Here is a 22,398-nt window from a genome sequence, read left to right on the forward strand (position 1 = left end):
ATAATATGTGTGAGGGTACCCCAGGAGAGTTCCAAATGTGTGTGGGAAGAATATATATCCCACGGGGGTAAAATTGAAAAAAGTTGAAAAAAAATTTTTTGGACTTAGTCGTTTTTCTGGCGTTTATCAGACTTTCAGATAGGGGAAATGTCAGTGAGCGTTCCGATTTCAGTTCCAGAGCGATTCACCCAATGAGTCCTTGATATTTAGTCGTTTTCAGACAATTTTTTGGATTTTTGAAAATTTCACTTTTTTGTGAAAATATCCACTAAATGAGGGAATAATATGTGTGAGGGTACCCCAGGAGAGTTCCAAATGTGTGTGGGTAGAATATATATCCCACGGGGGTAAAATTGAAAAAAGTTTAAAAAAAATTTTTTTTGGACTTAGTCATTTTTCTGGCGTTTATCAGACTTTCAGATAGGGGAAATGTCAGTGAGCGTTCCGATTTCAGTTCCAGAGCGATTCGCTCAATGAGTCCTTGATATTTAGTAGTTTTCAGCCAATTATCTGGATTTTTGAAAATTTCACTTTTTTTGTGAAAATATACACTAAATGAGGGAATAATATGTGTGAGGGTACCCCAGGAGAGTTCCAAATGTGTGTGTGTAGAATATATATCCCACGGGGGTAAAATTGAAAAAAGTTGAAAAAATTTTTTTTGGACTTAGTCATTTTTCTGGCGTTTATCAGACTTTCAGATAGGGGAAATGTCAGTGAGCGTTCCGATTTCAGTTCCAGAGCGATTCGCCCAATGAGTCCTTGATATTTAGTAGTTTTCAGCCAATTATTTGGATTTTTGAAAATTTCACTTTTTTTGTGAAAATATACACTAAATGAGGGAATAATATGTGTGAGGGTACCCCAGGAGAGTTCCAAATGTGTGTGGGTAGAATATATATCCCACGGGGGTAAAATTGAAAAAAGTTGAAAAATTTTTTTTTGGACTTAGTCATTTTTCTGGCGTTTATCAGACTTTCTGATCGGGGAAATGTCAATGAGCATTCCGATTTCAGTACCAGAGTGATTCACCCAATGAGTCCTTGATATTTAGTCGTTTTCAGCCAATTTTTTGAATTTCTGAAAATTTCACTTTTTTGTCAAAATATCCACTAAATGAGGGAATAATATGTGTGAGGGTACCCCAGGAGAGTTCCAAATGTGTGTGTGTAGAATATATATCCCACGGGGGTAAAATTGAAAAAAGTTTAAAAAAATTTTTTTTGGACTTAGTCATTTTTCTGGCGTTTATCAGACTTTCAGGTAGGGGAAATGTCAGTGAGCATTCCGATTTCAGTTCCAGACTGATTCACCCAATGAGTCCTTGATATTTAGTCGTTTTCAGCCAATTTTCTGGATTTTTGAAAATTTCACTTTTTTGTGAAAATATCCACTAAATGAGGGAATAATATGTGTGAGGGTACCCCAGGAGAGTTCCAAATGTGTGTGGGTAGAATATATATCCCACGGGGGTAAAATTGAAAAAAGTTGAAAAAAATTTTTTTTTGGACTTAGTCATTTTTCTGGCGTTCATCAGACTTTCTGATAGGGGAAATGTCAGTGAGCATTCCGATTTCAGTACCAGAGTGATTCACCCAATGAGTCCCTGATATTTAGTCGTTTTCAGCCAATTTTTTGGATTTTTGAAAATTTCACTTTTTTTGTGAAAATATACACTAAATGAGGGAATAATATGTGTGAGGGTACCCCAGGAGAGTTCCAAATGTGTGTGGGAAGAATATATATCCCACGGGGGTAAAATTGAAAAAAGTTGAAAAAAAATTTTTTGGACTTAGTCGTTTTTCCAGCGTTTATCAGACTTTCAGATAGGGGAAATGTCAGTGAGCGTTCCGATTTCAGTTCTAGAGCGATTCGCCCAATGAGTCCTTGATATTTAGTAGTTTTCAGCCAATTATCTCGATTTTTGAAAATTTCACTTTTTTTGTGAAAATATACACTAAATGAGGGAATAATATGTGTGAGGGTACCCCAGGAGAGTTCCAAGTGTGTGTGGATAGAATATATATCCCACGGGGGTAAAATTGAAAAAAGTTGCAAAAAATTTTTTTTTGGACTTAGTCATTTTTCTGGCGTTTATCAGTCTTTCTGATAGGGGAAATGTCAGTGAGCATTCCGATTTCAGTACCAGAGTGATTCACCCAATGAGTCCTTGATATTTAGTCGTTTTCAGCCAATTTTTTGGATTTTTGAAAATTTCACTTTTTTGTGAAAATATCCACTAAATGAGGGAATAATATGTGTGAGGGTACCCCAGGAGAGTTCCAAATGTGTGTGGGTAGAATATATATCCCACGGGGTAAAATTGAAAAAAGTTTAAAAAAATTTTTTTTGGACTTAGTCATTTTTCTGGTGTTTATCAGACTTTCTGGTATGGGAAATGTCAGTGAGCATTCCGATTTCAGTTCCAGACTGATTCACCCAATGAGTCCTTGATATTTAGTCGTTTTCAGCCAATTTTCTGGATTTTTGAAAATTTCACTTTTTTGTGAAAATATCCACTAAATGAGGGAATAATATGTGTGAGGGTACCCCAGGAGAGTTCCAAATGTGTGTGGGAAGAATATATATCCCACGGGGGTAAAATTGAAAAAAGTTGAAAAAAAATTTTTTGGACTTAGTCGTTTTTCCAGCGTTTATCAGACTTTCAGATAGGGGAAATGTCAGTGAGCGTTCCGATTTCAGTTCCAGAGCGATTCACCCAATGAGTCCTTGATATTTAGTCGTTTTCAGACAATTTTTTGGATTTTTGAAAATTTCACTTTTTTGTGAAAATATCCACTAAATGAGGGAATAATATGTGTGAGGGTACCCCAGGAGAGTTCCAAATGTGTGTGGGTAGAATATATATCCCACGGGGGTAAAATTGAAAAAAGTTTAAAAAAAATTTTTTTTGGACTTAGTCATTTTTCTGGCGTTTATCAGACTTTCAGATAGGGGAAATGTCAGTGAGCGTTCCGATTTCAGTTCCAGAGCGATTCGCCCAATGAGTCCTTGATATTTAGTAGTTTTCAGCCAATTATCTGGATTTTTGAAAATTTCACTTTTTTTGTGAAAATATACACTAAATGAGGGAATAATATGTGTGAGGGTACCCCAGGAGAGTTCCAAATGTGTGTGGGTAGAATATATATCCCACGGGGGTAAAATTGAAAAAAGTTGAAAAAATTTTTTTTGGACTTAGTCATTTTTCTGGCGTTTATCAGACTTTCAGATAGGGGAAATGTCAGTGAGCGTTCCGATTTCAGTTCCAGAGCGATTCGCCCAATGAGTCCTTGATATTTAGTAGTTTTCAGCCAATTATCTGGATTTTTGAAAATTTCACTTTTTTTGTGAAAATATACACTAAATGAGGGAATAATATGTGTGAGGGTACCCCAGGAGAGTTCCAAATGTGTGTGGGTAGAATATATATCCCACGGGGGTAAAATTGAAAAAAGTTGAAAAATTTTTTTTTGGACTTAGTCATTTTTCTGGCGTTTATCAGACTTTCAGATAGGGGAAATGTCAGTGAGCGTTCCGATTTCAGTTCCAGAGCGATTCGCCCAATGAGTCCTTGATATTTAGTAGTTTTCAGCCAATTATCTGGATTTTTGAAAATTTCACTTTTTTTGTGAAAATATACACTAAATGAGGGAATAATATGTGTGAGGGTACCCCAGGAGAGTTCCAAATGTGTGTGGGTAGAATATATATCCCATGGGGGTAAAATTGAAAAAAGTTGAAAAAAATTTTTTTTTGGACTTAGTCATTTTTCTGGCGTTTATCAGACTTTCTGATCGGGGAAATGTCAATGAGCATTCCGATTTCAGTACCAGAGTGATTCACCCAATGAGTCCTTGATATTTAGTCGTTTTCAGCCAATTTTTTGAATTTTTGAAAATTTCACTTTTTTGTCAAAATATCCACTAAATGAGGGAATAATATGTGTGAGGGTACCCCAGGAGAGTTCCAAATGTGTGTGTGTAGAATATATATCCCACGGGGGTAAAATTGAAAAAAGTTTAAAAAAATTTTTTTTGGACTTAGTCATTTTTCTGGCGTTTATCAGACTTTCAGGTAGGGGAAATGTCAGTGAGCATTCCGATTTCAGTTCCAGACTGATTCACCCAATGAGTCCTTGATATTTAGTCGTTTTCAGCCAATTTTCTGGATTTTTGAAAATTTCACTTTTTTGTGAAAATATACACTAAATGAGGGAATAATATGTGTGAGGGTACCCCAGGAGAGTTCCAAATGTGTGTGGGAAGAATATATATCCCACGGGGGTAAAATTGAAAAAAGTTGAAAAAAAATTTTTTGGACTTAGTCGTTTTTCCAGCGTTTATCAGACTTTCAGATAGGGGAAATGTCAGTGAGCGTTCCGATTTCAGTTCCAGAGCGATTCACCCAATGAGTCCTTGATATTTAGTCGTTTTCAGACAATTTTTTGGATTTTTGAAAATTTCACTTTTTTGTGAAAATATCCACTAAATGAGGGAATAATATGTGTGAGGGTACCCCAGGAGAGTTCCAAATGTGTGTGGGTAGAATATATATCCCACGGGGGTAAAATTGAAAAAAGTTTAAAAAAAATTTTTTTTGGACTTAGTCATTTTTCTGGCGTTTATCAGACTTTCAGATAGGGGAAATGTCAGTGAGCGTTCCGATTTCAGTTCCAGAGCGATTCGCCCAATGAGTCCTTGATATTTAGTAGTTTTCAGCCAATTATCTGGATTTTTGAAAATTTCACTTTTTTTGTGAAAATATACACTAAATGAGGGAATAATATGTGTGAGGGTACCCCAGGTGAGTTCCAAATGTGTGTGGGTAGAATATATATCCCACGGGGGTAAAATTGAAAAAAGTTGAAAAAAATTTTTTTTTGGACTTAGTCATTTTTCTGGCGTTTATCAGACTTTCAGATAGGGGAAATGTCAGTGAGCATTCCGATTTCAGTACCAGAGTGATTCACCCAATGAGTCCTTGATATTTAGTCGTTTTCAGCCAATTTTTTGGACTTTTGAAAATTTCACTTTTTTGTGAAAATATCCACTAAATGAGGGAATAATATGTGTGAGGGTTCCCCAGGAGAGTTCCAAATGTGTGTGGGAAGAATATATATCCCACGGGGGTAAAATTGAAAAAAGTTGAAAAAAAATTTTTTGGACTTAGTCGTTTTTCCAGCGTTTATCAGACTTTCAGATAGGGGAAATGTCAGTGAGCGTTCCGATTTCAGTTCCAGAGCGATTCGCCCAATGAGTCCTTGATATTTAGTAGTTTTCAGCCAATTATCTGGATTTTTGAAAATTTCACTTTTTTTGTGAAAATATACACTAAATGAGGGAATAATATGTGTGAGGGTACCCCAGGAGAGTTCCAAATGTGTGTGGGTAGAATATATATCCCACGGGGGTAAAATTGAAAAAAGTTGAAAAATTTTTTTTTGGACTTAGTCATTTTTCTGGCGTTTATCAGACTTTCAGATAGGGGAAATGTCAGTGAGCGTTCCGATTTCAGTTCCAGAGCGATTCGCCCAATGAGTCCTTGATATTTAGTAGTTTTCAGCCAATTATCTGGATTTTTGAAAATTTCACTTTTTTTGTGAAAATATACACTAAATGAGGGAATAATATGTGTGAGGGTACCCCAGGAGAGTTCCAAATGTGTGTGGGTAGAATATATATCCCATGGGGGTAAAATTGAAAAAAGTTGAAAAAAATTTTTTTTTGGACTTAGTCATTTTTCTGGCGTTTATCAGACTTTCTGATCGGGGAAATGTCAATGAGCATTCCGATTTCAGTACCAGAGTGATTCACCCAATGAGTCCTTGATATTTAGTCGTTTTCAGCCAATTTTTTGAATTTTTGAAAATTTCACTTTTTTGTCAAAATATCCACTAAATGAGGGAATAATATGTGTGAGGGTACCCCAGGAGAGTTCCAAATGTGTGTGTGTAGAATATATATCCCACGGGGGTAAAATTGAAAAAAGTTTAAAAAAATTTTTTTTGGACTTAGTCATTTTTCTGGCGTTTATCAGACTTTCAGGTAGGGGAAATGTCAGTGAGCATTCCGATTTCAGTACCAGAGTGATTCACCCAATGAGTCCCTGATATTTAGTCGTTTTCAGCCAATTTTTTGGATTTTTGAAAATTTCACTTTTTTTGTGAAAATATACACTAAATGAGGGAATAATATGTGTGAGGGTACCCCAGGAGAGTTCCAAATGTGTGTGGGAAGAATATATATCCCACGGGGGTAAAATTGAAAAAAGTTGAAAAAAAATTTTTTGGACTTAGTCGTTTTTCCAGCGTTTATCAGACTTTCAGATAGGGGAAATGTCAGTGAGCGTTCCGATTTCAGTTCCAGAGCGATTCGCCCAATGAGTCCTTGATATTTAGTAGTTTTCAGCCAATTATCTGGATTTTTGAAAATTTCACTTTTTTTGTGAAAATATACACTAAATGAGGGAATAATATGTGTGAGGGTACCCCAGGTGAGTTCCAAATGTGTGTGGGTAGAATATATATCCCACGGGGGTAAAATTGAAAAAAGTTGAAAAAAATTTTTTTTTGGACTTAGTCATTTTTCTGGCGTTTATCAGACTTTCAGATAGGGGAAATGTCAGTGAGCATTCCGATTTCAGTACCAGAGTGATTCACCCAATGAGTCCTTGATATTTAGTCGTTTTCAGCCAATTTTTTGGACTTTTGAAAATTTCACTTTTTTGTGAAAATATCCACTAAATGAGGGAATAATATGTGTGAGGGTTCCCCAGGAGAGTTCCAAATGTGTGTGGGAAGAATATATATCCCACGGGGGTAAAATTGAAAAAAGTTGAAAAAAAATTTTTTGGACTTAGTCGTTTTTCCAGCGTTTATCAGACTTTCAGATAGGGGAAATGTCAGTGAGCGTTCCGATTTCAGTTCCAGAGCGATTCGCCCAATGAGTCCTTGATATTTAGTAGTTTTCAGCCAATTATCTGGATTTTTGAAAATTTCACTTTTTTTGTGAAAATATACACTAAATGAGGGAATAATATGTGTGAGGGTACCCCAGGAGAGTTCCAAATGTGTGTGGGTAGAATATATATCCCACGGGGGTAAAATTGAAAAAAGTTGAAAAATTTTTTTTTTTGGACTTAGTGATTTTTCTGGCGTTTATCAGACTTTCAGATACGGGAAATGTCAGTGAGCGTTCCGATTTCAGTTCCAGAGCGATTCGCCCAATGAGTCCTTGATATTTAGTAGTTTTCAGCCAATTATCTCGATTTTTGAAAATTTCACTTTTTTTGTGAAAATATACACTAAATGAGGGAATAATATGTGAGAGGGTACCCCAGGAGAGTTCCAAGTGTGTGTGGATAGAATATATATCCCACGGGGGTAAAATTGAAAAAAGTTGCAAAAAATTTTTTTTTGGACTTAGTCATTTTTCTGGCGTTTATCAGTCTTTCTGATAGGGGAAATGTCAGTGAGCATTCCGATTTCAGTACCAGAGTGATTCACCCAATGAGTCCTTGATATTTAGTCGTTTTCAGCCAATTTTTTGGATTTTTGAAAATTTCACTTTTTTGTGAAAATATCCACTAAATGAGGGAATAATATGTGTGAGGGTACCCCAGGAGAGTTCCAAATGTGTGTGGGTAGAATATATATCCCACGGGGTAAAATTGAAAAAAGTTTAAAAAAATTTTTTTTGGACTTAGTCATTTTTCTGGTGTTTATCAGACTTTCTGGTATGGGAAATGTCAGTGAGCATTCCGATTTCAGTTCCAGACTGATTCACCCAATGAGTCCTTGATATTTAGTCGTTTTCAGCCAATTATCTGGATTTTTGAAAATTTCACTTTTTTTGTGAAAATATACACTAAATGAGGGAATAATATGTGTGAGGGTACCCCAGGAGAGTTCCAAATGTGTGTGGGTAGAATATATATCCCACGGGGGTAAAATTGAAAAAAGTTGAAAAAATTTTTTTTGGACTTAGTCATTTTTCTGGCGTTTATCAGACTTTCAGATAGGGGAAATGTCAGTGAGCGTTCCGATTTCAGTTCCAGAGCGATTCGCCCAATGAGTCCTTGATATTTAGTAGTTTTCAGCCAATTATCTGGATTTTTGAAAATTTCACTTTTTTTGTGAAAATATACACTAAATGAGGGAATAATATGTGTGAGGGTACCCCAGGAGAGTTCCAAATGTGTGTGGGTAGAATATATATCCCACGGGGGTAAAATTGAAAAAAGTTGAAAAATTTTTTTTTGGACTTAGTCATTTTTCTGGCGTTTATCAGACTTTCAGATAGGGGAAATGTCAGTGAGCGTTCCGATTTCAGTTCCAGAGCGATTCGCCCAATGAGTCCTTGATATTTAGTCGGTTTCAGCCAATTTTTTGGATTTTTGAAAATTTCACTTTTTTGTCAAAATATCCACTAAATGAGGGAATAATATGTGTGAGGGTACCCCAGGAGAGTTCCAAATGTGTGTGGGTAGAATATATATCCCACGGGGTAAAATTGAAAAAAGGTTAAAAAAATTTTTTTTGGACTTAGTCATTTTTCTGGTGTTTATCAGACTTTCTGGTATGGGAAATGTCAGTGAGCATTCCGATTTCAGTTCCAGACTGATTCACCCAATGAGTCCTTGATATTTAGTCGTTTTCAGCCAATTTTCTGGATTTTTGAAAATTTCACTTTTTTGTGAAAATATCCACTAAATGAGGGAATAATATGTGTGAGGGTACCCCAGGAGAGTTCCAAATGTGTGTGGGAAGAATATATATCCCACGGGGGTAAAATTGAAAAAAGTTGAAAAAAAATTTTTTGGACTTAGTCGTTTTTCTGGCGTTTATCAGACTTTCAGATAGGGGAAATGTCAGTGAGCGTTCCGATTTCAGTTCCAGAGCGATTCACCCAATGAGTCCTTGATATTTAGTCGTTTTCAGACAATTTTTTGGATTTTTGAAAATTTCACTTTTTTGTGAAAATATCCACTAAATGAGGGAATAATATGTGTGAGGGTACCCCAGGAGAGTTCCAAATGTGTGTGGGTAGAATATATATCCCACGGGGGTAAAATTGAAAAAAGTTTAAAAAAAATTTTTTTTGGACTTAGTCATTTTTCTGGCGTTTATCAGACTTTCAGATAGGGGAAATGTCAGTGAGCGTTCCGATTTCAGTTCCAGAGCGATTCGCTCAATGAGTCCTTGATATTTAGTAGTTTTCAGCCAATTATCTGGATTTTTGAAAATTTCACTTTTTTTGTGAAAATATACACTAAATGAGGGAATAATATGTGTGAGGGTACCCCAGGAGAGTTCCAAATGTGTGTGTGTAGAATATATATCCCACGGGGGTAAAATTGAAAAAAGTTGAAAAAATTTTTTTTGGACTTAGTCATTTTTCTGGCGTTTATCAGACTTTCAGATAGGGGAAATGTCAGTGAGCGTTCCGATTTCAGTTCCAGAGCGATTCGCCCAATGAGTCCTTGATATTTAGTAGTTTTCAGCCAATTATTTGGATTTTTGAAAATTTCACTTTTTTTGTGAAAATATACACTAAATGAGGGAATAATATGTGTGAGGGTACCCCAGGAGAGTTCCAAATGTGTGTGGGTAGAATATATATCCCACGGGGGTAAAATTGAAAAAAGTTGAAAAATTTTTTTTTGGACTTAGTCATTTTTCTGGCGTTTATCAGACTTTCAGATAGGGGAAATGTCAGTGAGCGTTCCGATTTCAGTTCCAGAGCGATTCGCCCAATGAGTCCTTGATATTTAGTAGTTTTCAGCCAATTATCTGGATTTTTGAAAATTTCACTTTTTTTGTGAAAATATACACTAAATGAGGGAATAATATGTGTGAGGGTACCCCAGGAGAGTTCCAAATGTGTGTGGGTAGAATATATATCCCATGGGGGTAAAATTGAAAAAAGTTGAAAAAAATTTTTTTTTGGACTTAGTCATTTTTCTGGCGTTTATCAGACTTTCTGATCGGGGAAATGTCAATGAGCATTCCGATTTCAGTACCAGAGTGATTCACCCAATGAGTCCTTGATATTTAGTCGTTTTCAGCCAATTTTTTGAATTTTTGAAAATTTCACTTTTTTGTCAAAATATCCACTAAATGAGGGAATAATATGTGTGAGGGTACCCCAGGAGAGTTCCAAATGTGTGTGTGTAGAATATATATCCCACGGGGGTAAAATTGAAAAAAGTTTAAAAAAATTTTTTTTGGACTTAGTCATTTTTCTGGCGTTTATCAGACTTTCAGGTAGGGGAAATGTCAGTGAGCATTCCGATTTCAGTTCCAGACTGATTCACCCAATGAGTCCTTGATATTTAGTCGTTTTCAGCCAATTTTCTGGATTTTTGAAAATTTCACTTTTTTGTGAAAATATCCACTAAATGAGGGAATAATATGTGTGAGGGTACCCCAGGAGAGTTCCAAATGTGTGTGGGTAGAATATATATCCCACGGGGGTAAAATTGAAAAAAGTTGAAAAAAATTTTTTTTTGGACTTAGTCATTTTTCTGGCGTTCATCAGACTTTCTGATAGGGGAAATGTCAGTGAGCATTCCGATTTCAGTACCAGAGTGATTCACCCAATGAGTCCCTGATATTTAGTCGTTTTCAGCCAATTTTTTGGATTTTTGAAAATTTCACTTTTTTTGTGAAAATATACACTAAATGAGGGAATAATATGTGTGAGGGTACCCCAGGAGAGTTCCAAATGTGTGTGGGAAGAATATATATCCCACGGGGGTAAAATTGAAAAAAGTTGAAAAAAAATTTTTTGGACTTAGTCGTTTTTCCAGCGTTTATCAGACTTTCAGATAGGGGAAATGTCAGTGAGCGTTCCGATTTCAGTTCTAGAGCGATTCGCCCAATGAGTCCTTGATATTTAGTAGTTTTCAGCCAATTATCTCGATTTTTGAAAATTTCACTTTTTTTGTGAAAATATACACTAAATGAGGGAATAATATGTGTGAGGGTACCCCAGGAGAGTTCCAAGTGTGTGTGGATAGAATATATATCCCACGGGGGTAAAATTGAAAAAAGTTGCAAAAAATTTTTTTTTGGACTTAGTCATTTTTCTGGCGTTTATCAGTCTTTCTGATAGGGGAAATGTCAGTGAGCATTCCGATTTCAGTACCAGAGTGATTCACCCAATGAGTCCTTGATATTTAGTCGTTTTCAGCCAATTTTTTGGATTTTTGAAAATTTCACTTTTTTGTGAAAATATCCACTAAATGAGGGAATAATATGTGTGAGGGTACCCCAGGAGAGTTCCAAATGTGTGTGGGTAGAATATATATCCCACGGGGTAAAATTGAAAAAAGTTTAAAAAAATTTTTTTTGGACTTAGTCATTTTTCTGGTGTTTATCAGACTTTCTGGTATGGGAAATGTCAGTGAGCATTCCGATTTCAGTTCCAGACTGATTCACCCAATGAGTCCTTGATATTTAGTCGTTTTCAGCCAATTTTCTGGATTTTTGAAAATTTCACTTTTTTGTGAAAATATCCACTAAATGAGGGAATAATATGTGTGAGGGTACCCCAGGAGAGTTCCAAATGTGTGTGGGTAGAATATATATCCCACGGGGGTAAAATTGAAAAAAGTTGAAAAATTTTTTTTTGGACTTAGTCATTTTTCTGGCGTTTATCAGACTTTCAGATAGGGGAAATGTCAGTGAGCGTTCCGATTTCAGTTCCAGAGCGATTCGCCCAATGAGTCCTTGATATTTAGTAGTTTTCAGCCAATTATCTGGATTTTTGAAAATTTCACTTTTTTTGTGAAAATATACACTAAATGAGGGAATAATATGTGTGAGGGTACCCCAGGAGAGTTCCAAATGTGTGTGGGTAGAATATATATCCCATGGGGGTAAAATTGAAAAAAGTTGAAAAAAATTTTTTTTTGGACTTAGTCATTTTTCTGGCGTTTATCAGACTTTCTGATCGGGGAAATGTCAATGAGCATTCCGATTTCAGTACCAGAGTGATTCACCCAATGAGTCCTTGATATTTAGTCGTTTTCAGCCAATTTTTTGAATTTTTGAAAATTTCACTTTTTTGTCAAAATATCCACTAAATGAGGGAATAATATGTGTGAGGGTACCCCAGGAGAGTTCCAAATGTGTGTGTGTAGAATATATATCCCACGGGGGTAAAATTGAAAAAAGTTTAAAAAAATTTTTTTTGGACTTAGTCATTTTTCTGGCGTTTATCAGACTTTCAGGTAGGGGAAATGTCAGTGAGCATTCCGATTTCAGTTCCAGACTGATTCACCCAATGAGTCCTTGATATTTAGTCGTTTTCAGCCAATTTTCTGGATTTTTGAAAATTTCACTTTTTTGTGAAAATATACACTAAATGAGGGAATAATATGTGTGAGGGTACCCCAGGAGAGTTCCAAATGTGTGTGGGAAGAATATATATCCCACGGGGGTAAAATTGAAAAAAGTTGAAAAAAAATTTTTTGGACTTAGTCGTTTTTCCAGCGTTTATCAGACTTTCAGATAGGGGAAATGTCAGTGAGCGTTCCGATTTCAGTTCCAGAGCGATTCACCCAATGAGTCCTTGATATTTAGTCGTTTTCAGACAATTTTTTGGATTTTTGAAAATTTCACTTTTTTGTGAAAATATCCACTAAATGAGGGAATAATATGTGTGAGGGTACCCCAGGAGAGTTCCAAATGTGTGTGGGTAGAATATATATCCCACGGGGGTAAAATTGAAAAAAGTTTAAAAAAAATTTTTTTTGGACTTAGTCATTTTTCTGGCGTTTATCAGACTTTCAGATAGGGGAAATGTCAGTGAGCGTTCCGATTTCAGTTCCAGAGCGATTCGCCCAATGAGTCCTTGATATTTAGTAGTTTTCAGCCAATTATCTGGATTTTTGAAAATTTCACTTTTTTTGTGAAAATATACACTAAATGAGGGAATAATATGTGTGAGGGTACCCCAGGAGAGTTCCAAATGTGTGTGGGTAGAATATATATCCCACGGGGGTAAAATTGAAAAAAGTTGAAAAAATTTTTTTTGGACTTAGTCATTTTTCTGGCGTTTATCAGACTTTCAGATAGGGGAAATGTCAGTGAGCGTTCCGATTTCAGTTCCAGAGCGATTCGCCCAATGAGTCCTTGATATTTAGTAGTTTTCAGCCAATTATCTGGATTTTTGAAAATTTCACTTTTTTTGTGAAAATATACACTAAATGAGGGAATAATATGTGTGAGGGTACCCCAGGAGAGTTCCAAATGTGTGTGGGTAGAATATATATCCCACGGGGGTAAAATTGAAAAAAGTTGAAAAATTTTTTTTTGGACTTAGTCATTTTTCTGGCGTTTATCAGACTTTCAGATAGGGGAAATGTCAGTGAGCGTTCCGATTTCAGTTCCAGAGCGATTCGCCCAATGAGTCCTTGATATTTAGTAGTTTTCAGCCAATTATCTGGATTTTTGAAAATTTCACTTTTTTTGTGAAAATATACACTAAATGAGGGAATAATATGTGTGAGGGTACCCCAGGAGAGTTCCAAATGTGTGTGGGTAGAATATATATCCCATGGGGGTAAAATTGAAAAAAGTTGAAAAAAATTTTTTTTTGGACTTAGTCATTTTTCTGGCGTTTATCAGACTTTCTGATCGGGGAAATGTCAATGAGCATTCCGATTTCAGTACCAGAGTGATTCACCCAATGAGTCCTTGATATTTAGTCGTTTTCAGCCAATTTTTTGAATTTTTGAAAATTTCACTTTTTTGTCAAAATATCCACTAAATGAGGGAATAATATGTGTGAGGGTACCCCAGGAGAGTTCCAAATGTGTGTGTGTAGAATATATATCCCACGGGGGTAAAATTGAAAAAAGTTTAAAAAAATTTTTTTTGGACTTAGTCATTTTTCTGGCGTTTATCAGACTTTCAGGTAGGGGAAATGTCAGTGAGCATTCCGATTTCAGTACCAGAGTGATTCACCCAATGAGTCCCTGATATTTAGTCGTTTTCAGCCAATTTTTTGGATTTTTGAAAATTTCACTTTTTTTGTGAAAATATACACTAAATGAGGGAATAATATGTGTGAGGGTACCCCAGGAGAGTTCCAAATGTGTGTGGGAAGAATATATATCCCACGGGGGTAAAATTGAAAAAAGTTGAAAAAAAATTTTTTGGACTTAGTCGTTTTTCCAGCGTTTATCAGACTTTCAGATAGGGGAAATGTCAGTGAGCGTTCCGATTTCAGTTCCAGAGCGATTCGCCCAATGAGTCCTTGATATTTAGTAGTTTTCAGCCAATTATCTGGATTTTTGAAAATTTCACTTTTTTTGTGAAAATATACACTAAATGAGGGAATAATATGTGTGAGGGTACCCCAGGTGAGTTCCAAATGTGTGTGGGTAGAATATATATCCCACGGGGGTAAAATTGAAAAAAGTTGAAAAAAATTTTTTTTTGGACTTAGTCATTTTTCTGGCGTTTATCAGACTTTCAGATAGGGGAAATGTCAGTGAGCATTCCGATTTCAGTACCAGAGTGATTCACCCAATGAGTCCTTGATATTTAGTCGTTTTCAGCCAATTTTTTGGACTTTTGAAAATTTCACTTTTTTGTGAAAATATCCACTAAATGAGGGAATAATATGTGTGAGGGTTCCCCAGGAGAGTTCCAAATGTGTGTGGGAAGAATATATATCCCACGGGGGTAAAATTGAAAAAAGTTGAAAAAAAATTTTTTGGACTTAGTCGTTTTTCCAGCGTTTATCAGACTTTCAGATAGGGGAAATGTCAGTGAGCGTTCCGATTTCAGTTCCAGAGCGATTCGCCCAATGAGTCCTTGATATTTAGTAGTTTTCAGCCAATTATCTGGATTTTTGAAAATTTCACTTTTTTTGTGAAAATATACACTAAATGAGGGAATAATATGTGTGAGGGTACCCCAGGAGAGTTCCAAATGTGTGTGGGTAGAATATATATCCCACGGGGGTAAAATTGAAAAAAGTTGAAAAATTTTTTTTTTTGGACTTAGTGATTTTTCTGGCGTTTATCAGACTTTCAGATACGGGAAATGTCAGTGAGCGTTCCGATTTCAGTTCCAGAGCGATTCGCCCAATGAGTCCTTGATATTTAGTAGTTTTCAGCCAATTATCTCGATTTTTGAAAATTTCACTTTTTTTGTGAAAATATACACTAAATGAGGGAATAATATGTGTGAGGGTACCCCAGGAGAGTTCCAAGTGTGTGTGGATAGAATATATATCCCACGGGGGTAAAATTGAAAAAAGTTGCAAAAAATTTTTTTTTGGACTTAGTCATTTTTCTGGCGTTTATCAGTCTTTCTGATAGGGGAAATGTCAGTGAGCATTCCGATTTCAGTACCAGAGTGATTCACCCAATGAGTCCTTGATATTTAGTCGTTTTCAGCCAATTTTTTGGATTTTTGAAAATTTCACTTTTTTGTGAAAATATCCACTAAATGAGGGAATAATATGTGTGAGGGTACCCCAGGAGAGTTCCAAATGTGTGTGGGTAGAATATATATCCCACGGGGTAAAATTGAAAAAAGTTTAAAAAAATTTTTTTTGGACTTAGTCATTTTTCTGGTGTTTATCAGACTTTCTGGTATGGGAAATGTCAGTGAGCATTCCGATTTCAGTTCCAGACTGATTCACCCAATGAGTCCTTGATATTTAGTCGTTTTCAGCCAATTATCTGGATTTTTGAAAATTTCACTTTTTTTGTGAAAATATACACTAAATGAGGGAATAATATGTGTGAGGGTACCCCAGGAGAGTTCCAAATGTGTGTGGGTAGAATATATATCCCACGGGGGTAAAATTGAAAAAAGTTGAAAAAATTTTTTTTGGACTTAGTCATTTTTCTGGCGTTTATCAGACTTTCAGATAGGGGAAATGTCAGTGAGCGTTCCGATTTCAGTTCCAGAGCGATTCGCCCAATGAGTCCTTGATATTTAGTAGTTTTCAGCCAATTATCTGGATTTTTGAAAATTTCACTTTTTTTGTGAAAATATACACTAAATGAGGGAATAATATGTGTGAGGGTACCCCAGGAGAGTTCCAAATGTGTGTGGGTAGAATATATATCCCACGGGGGTAAAATTGAAAAAAGTTGAAAAATTTTTTTTTGGACTTAGTCATTTTTCTGGCGTTTATCAGACTTTCAGATAGGGGAAATGTCAGTGAGCGTTCCGATTTCAGTTCCAGAGCGATTCGCCCAATGAGTCCTTGATATTTAGTAGTTTTCAGCCAATTATCTGGATTTTTGAAAATTTCACTTTTTTTGTGAAAATATACACTAAATGAGGGAATAATATGTGTGAGGGTTCCCCAGGAGAGTTCCAAATGTGTGTGGGTAGAATATATATCCCATGGGGGTAAAATTGAAAAAAGTTGAAAAAAATTTTTTTTTGGACTTAGTCATTTTTCTGGCGTTTATCAGACTTTCTGATCGGGGAAATGTCAATGAGCATTCCGATTTCAGTACCAGAGTGATTCACCCAATGAGTCCTTGATATTTAGTCGTTTTCAGCCAATTTTTTGAATTTTTGAAAATTTCACTTTTTTGTCAAAATATCCACTAAATGAGGGAATAATATGTGTGAGGGTACCCCAGGAGAGTTCCAAATGTGTGTGTGTAGAATATATATCCCACGGGGGTAAAATTGAAAAAAGTTTAAAAAAATTTTTTTTGGACTTAGCCATTTTTCTGGCGTTTATCAGACTTTCAGGTAGGGGAAATGTCAGTGAGCATTCCGATTTCAGTTCCAGACTGATTCACCCAATGAGTCCTTGATATTTAGTCGTTTTCAGCCAATTTTCTGGATTTTTGAAAATTTCACTTTTTTGTGAAAATATCCACTAAATGAGGGAATAATATGTGTGAGGGTACCCCAGGAGAGTTCCAAATGTGTGTGGGTAGAATATATATCCCACGGGGGTAAAATTGAAAAAAGTTGAAAAAAATTTTTTTTTGGACTTAGTCATTTTTCTGGCGTTCATCAGACTTTCTGATAGGGGAAATGTCAGTGAGCATTCCGATTTCAGTACCAGAGTGATTCACCCAATGAGTCCCTGATATTTAGTCGTTTTCAGCCAATTTTTTGGATTTTTGAAAATTTCACTTTTTTTGTGAAAATATACACTAAATGAGGGAATAATATGTGTGAGGGTACCCCAGGAGAGTTCCAAATGTGTGTGGGAAGAATATATATCCCACGGGGGTAAAATTGAAAAAAGTTGAAAAAAAATTTTTTGGACTTAGTCGTTTTTCCAGCGTTTATCAGACTTTCAGATAGGGGAAATGTCAGTGAGCGTTCCGATTTCAGTTCCAGAGCGATTCGCCCAATGAGTCCTTGATATTTAGTAGTTTTCAGCCAATTATCTGGATTTTTGAAAATTTCACTTTTTTTGTGAAAATATACACTAAATGAGGGAATAATATGTGTGAGGGTACCCCAGGAGAGTTCCAAATGTGTGTGGGTAGAATATATATCCCACGGGGGTAAAATTGAAAAAAGTTGAAAAATTTTTTTTTTTGGACTTAGTGATTTTTCTGGCGTTTATCAGACTTTCAGATACGGGAAATGTCAGTGAGCATTCCGATTTCAGTACCAGAGTGATTCACCCAATGAGTCCTTGATATTTAGTCGTTTTCAGCCAATTTTTTGGATTTTTGAAAATTTCACTTTTTTGTCAAAATATCCACTAAATGAGGGAATAATATGTGTGAGGGTACCCCAGGAGAGTTCCAAATGTGTGTGGGTAGAATATATATCCCACGGGGGTAAAATTGAAAAAAGTTTAAAAAAATTTTTTTGGACTTAGTCATTTTTCCGGCGTTTATCAGACTTTCACATAGGGGAAATGTCAGTGAGCGTTCCGATTTCAGTTCCAGAGTGATTCGCCCAATGAGTCCTTGTTATTTAGTTGTTTTCAGCCAATTTTCTGGATTTTTGAAAATTTCACTTTTTTGTGAAAATATCCACTGCATGAGGGAATAATATGTGTGAGGGTACCCCAGGAGAGTTCCAAATGTGTGTGGGAAGAATATATATCCCACGGGGGTAAAATTGAAAAAAGTTGAAAAAAAATTTTTTGGACTTAGTCGTTTTTCCAGCGTTTATCAGACTTTCAGATAGGGGAAATGTCAGTGAGCGTTCCGATTTCAGTTCCAGAGCGATTCACCCAATGAGTCCTTGATATTTAGTCGTTTTCAGACAATTTTTTGGATTTTTGAAAATTTCACTTTTTTGTGAAAATATCCACTAAATGAGGGAATAATATGTGTGAGGGTACCCCAGGAGAGTTCCAAGTGTGTGTGGGTAGAATATATATCCCACGGGGTAAAATTGAAAAAAGTTTAAAAAAATTTTTTTTGGACTTAGTCATTTTTCTGGTGTTTATCAGACTTTCTGGTATGGGAAATGTCAGTGAGCATTCCGATTTCAGTTCCAGACTGATTCACCCAATGAGTCCTTGATATTTAGTCGTTTTCAGCCAATTATCTGGATTTTTGAAAATTTCACTTTTTTTGTGAAAATATACACTAAATGAGGGAATAATATGTGTGAGGGTACCCCAGGAGAGTTCCAAATGTGTGTGGGTAGAATATATATCCCACGGGGGTAAAATTGAAAAAAGTTGAAAAAATTTTTTTTGGACTTAGTCATTTTTCTGGCGTTTATCAGACTTTCAGATAGGGGAAATGTCAGTGAGCGTTCCGATTTCAGTTCCAGAGCGATTCGCCCAATGAGTCCTTGATATTTAGTAGTTTTCAGCCAATTATCTGGATTTTTGAAAATTTCACTTTTTTTGTGAAAATATACACTAAATGAGGGAATAATATGTGTGAGGGTACCCCAGGAGAGTTCCAAATGTGTGTGGGTAGAATATATATCCCACGGGGGTAAAATTGAAAAAAGTTGAAAAATTTTTTTTTGGACTTAGTCATTTTTCTGGCGTTTATCAGACTTTCAGATAGGGGAAATGTCAGTGAGCGTTCCGATTTCAGTTCCAGAGCGATTCGCCCAATGAGTCCTTGATATTTAGTAGTTTTCAGCCAATTATCTGGATTTTTGAAAATTTCACTTTTTTTGTGAAAATATACACTAAATGAGGGAATAATATGTGTGAGGGTTCCCCAGGAGAGTTCCAAATGTGTGTGGGTAGAATATATATCCCATGGGGGTAAAATTGAAAAAAGTTGAAAAAAATTTTTTTTTGGACTTAGTCATTTTTCTGGCGTTTATCAGACTTTCTGATCGGGGAAATGTCAATGAGCATTCCGATTTCAGTACCAGAGTGATTCACCCAATGAGTCCTTGATATTTAGTCGTTTTCAGCCAATTTTTTGAATTTTTGAAAATTTCACTTTTTTGTCAAAATATCCACTAAATGAGGGAATAATATGTGTGAGGGTACCCCAGGAGAGTTCCAAATGTGTGTGTGTAGAATATATATCCCACGGGGGTAAAATTGAAAAAAGTTTAAAAAAATTTTTTTTGGACTTAGCCATTTTTCTGGCGTTTATCAGACTTTCAGGTAGGGGAAATGTCAGTGAGCATTCCGATTTCAGTTCCAGACTGATTCACCCAATGAGTCCTTGATATTTAGTCGTTTTCAGCCAATTTTCTGGATTTTTGAAAATTTCACTTTTTTGTGAAAATATCCACTAAATGAGGGAATAATATGTGTGAGGGTACCCCAGGAGAGTTCCAAATGTGTGTGGGTAGAATATATATCCCACGGGGGTAAAATTGAAAAAAGTTGAAAAAAATTTTTTTTTGGACTTAGTCATTTTTCTGGCGTTCATCAGACTTTCTGATAGGGGAAATGTCAGTGAGCATTCCGATTTCAGTACCAGAGTGATTCACCCAATGAGTCCCTGATATTTAGTCGTTTTCAGCCAATTTTTTGGATTTTTGAAAATTTCACTTTTTTTGTGAAAATATACACTAAATGAGGGAATAATATGTGTGAGGGTACCCCAGGAGAGTTCCAAATGTGTGTGGGAAGAATATATATCCCACGGGGGTAAAATTGAAAAAAGTTGAAAAAAAATTTTTTGGACTTAGTCGTTTTTCCAGCGTTTATCAGACTTTCAGATAGGGGAAATGTCAGTGAGCGTTCCGATTTCAGTTCCAGAGCGATTCGCCCAATGAGTCCTTGATATTTAGTAGTTTTCAGCCAATTATCTGGATTTTTGAAAATTTCACTTTTTTTGTGAAAATATACACTAAATGAGGGAATAATATGTGTGAGGGTACCCCAGGAGAGTTCCAAATGTGTGTGGGTAGAATATATATCCCACGGGGGTAAAATTGAAAAAAGTTGAAAAATTTTTTTTTTTGGACTTAGTGATTTTTCTGGCGTTTATCAGACTTTCAGATACGGGAAATGTCAGTGAGCATTCCGATTTCAGTACCAGAGTGATTCACCCAATGAGTCCTTGATATTTAGTCGTTTTCAGCCAATTTTTTGGATTTTTGAAAATTTCACTTTTTTGTCAAAATATCCACTAAATGAGGGAATAATATGTGTGAGGGTACCCCAGGAGAGTTCCAAATGTGTGTGGGTAGAATATATATCCCACGGGGGTAAAATTGAAAAAAGTTTAAAAAAATTTTTTTGGACTTAGTCATTTTTCTGGCGTTTATCAGACTTTCAGGTAGGGGAAATGTCAGTGAGCATTCCGATTTCAGTTCCAGACTGATTCACCCAATGAGTCCTTGATATTTAGTCGTTTTCAGCCAATTTTCTGGATTTTTGAAAATTTCACTTTTTTGTGAAAATATCCACTAAATGAGGGAATAATATGTGTGAGGGTACCCCAGGAGAGTTCCAAATGTGTGTGGGAAGAATATATATCCCACGGGGGTAAAATTGAAAAAAGTTGAAAAAAAATTTTTTGGACTTAGTCGTTTTTCCAGCGTTTATCAGACTTTCAGATAGGGGAAATGTCAGTGAGCGTTCCGATTTCAGTTCCAGAGCGATTCACCCAATGAGTCCTTGATATTTAGTCGTTTTCAGACAATTTTTTGGATTTTTGAAAATTTCACTTTTTTGTGAAAATATCCACTAAATGAGGGAATAATATGTGTGAGGGTACCCCAGGAGAGTTCCAAGTGTGTGTGGGTAGAATATATATCCCATGGGGGTAAAATTGAAAAAAGTTGAAAAGATTTTTTTTTTGGATTTAGTGATTTTTCTGGCGTTTATCAGACTTTCAGATAGGGGAAATGTCAGTGAGCGTTCCGATTTCAGTTCCAGAGCGATTCGCCCAATGAGTCCTTGATATTTAGTAGTTTTCAGCCAATTATCTCGATTTTTGAAAATTTCACTTTTTTTGTGAAAATATACACTAAATGAGGGAATAATATGTGTGAGGGTACCCCAGGAGAGTTCCAAATGTGTGTGGGTAGAATATATATCCCACGGGGGTAAAATTGAAAAAAGTTGAAAAAAATTTTTTTTTGGACTTAGTCATTTTTCTGGCGTTCATCAGACTTTCTGATAGGGGAAATGTCAGTGAGCGTTCCGATTTCAGTTCCAGAGCGATTCGCCCAATGAGTCCTTGATATTTAGTAGTTTTCAGCCAATTATCTGGATTTTTGAAAATTTCACTTTTTTTGTGAAAATATACACTAAATGAGGGAATAATATGTGTGAGGGTACCCCAGGAGAGTTCCAAATGTGTGTGGGTAGAATATATATCCCACGGGGGTAAAATTGAAAAAAGTTGAAAAAATTTTTTTTTTGGACTTAGTGATTTTTCTGGCGTTTATCAGACTTTCTGATCGGGGAAATGTCAATGAGCATTCCGATTTCAGTACCAGAGTGATTCACCCAATGAGTACTTGATATTTAGTCGTTTTCAGCCAATTTTCTGGATTTTTGAAAATTTCACTTTTTTGTGAAAATATCCACTAAATGAGGGAATAATATGTGTGAGGGTACCCCAGGAGAGTTCCAAATGTGTGTGGGAAGAATATATATCCCACGGGGGTAAAATTGAAAAAAGTTGAAAAAAATTTTTTTGGACTTAGTCGTTTTTCCAGCGTTTATCAGACTTTCAGATAGGGGAAATGTCAGTGAGCGTTCCGATTTTAGTTCCAGAGCGATTCACCAATGAGTCCTTGATATTTAGTCGTTTTCAGACAATTTTTTGGATTTTTGAAAATTTCACTTTTTTGTGAAAATATCCACTAAATGAGGGAATAATATGTGTGAGGGTACCCCAGGAGAGTTCCAAATGTGTGTGGGTAGAATATATATCCCACGGGGGTAAAATTGAAAAAAGTTGAAAAAATTTTTTTTTTGGACTTAGTGATTTTTCTGGCGTTTATCAGACTTTCAGATAGGGGAAATGTCAGTGAGCGTTCCGATT

This window comes from Phyllobates terribilis, unplaced genomic scaffold, assembly GCF_046119375.1.
Source record: "Phyllobates terribilis strain yellow unplaced genomic scaffold, ASM4611937v1 Scaffold_2__4_contigs__length_985480577, whole genome shotgun sequence".
NCBI lineage: Eukaryota > Metazoa > Chordata > Amphibia > Anura > Dendrobatidae > Phyllobates > Phyllobates terribilis.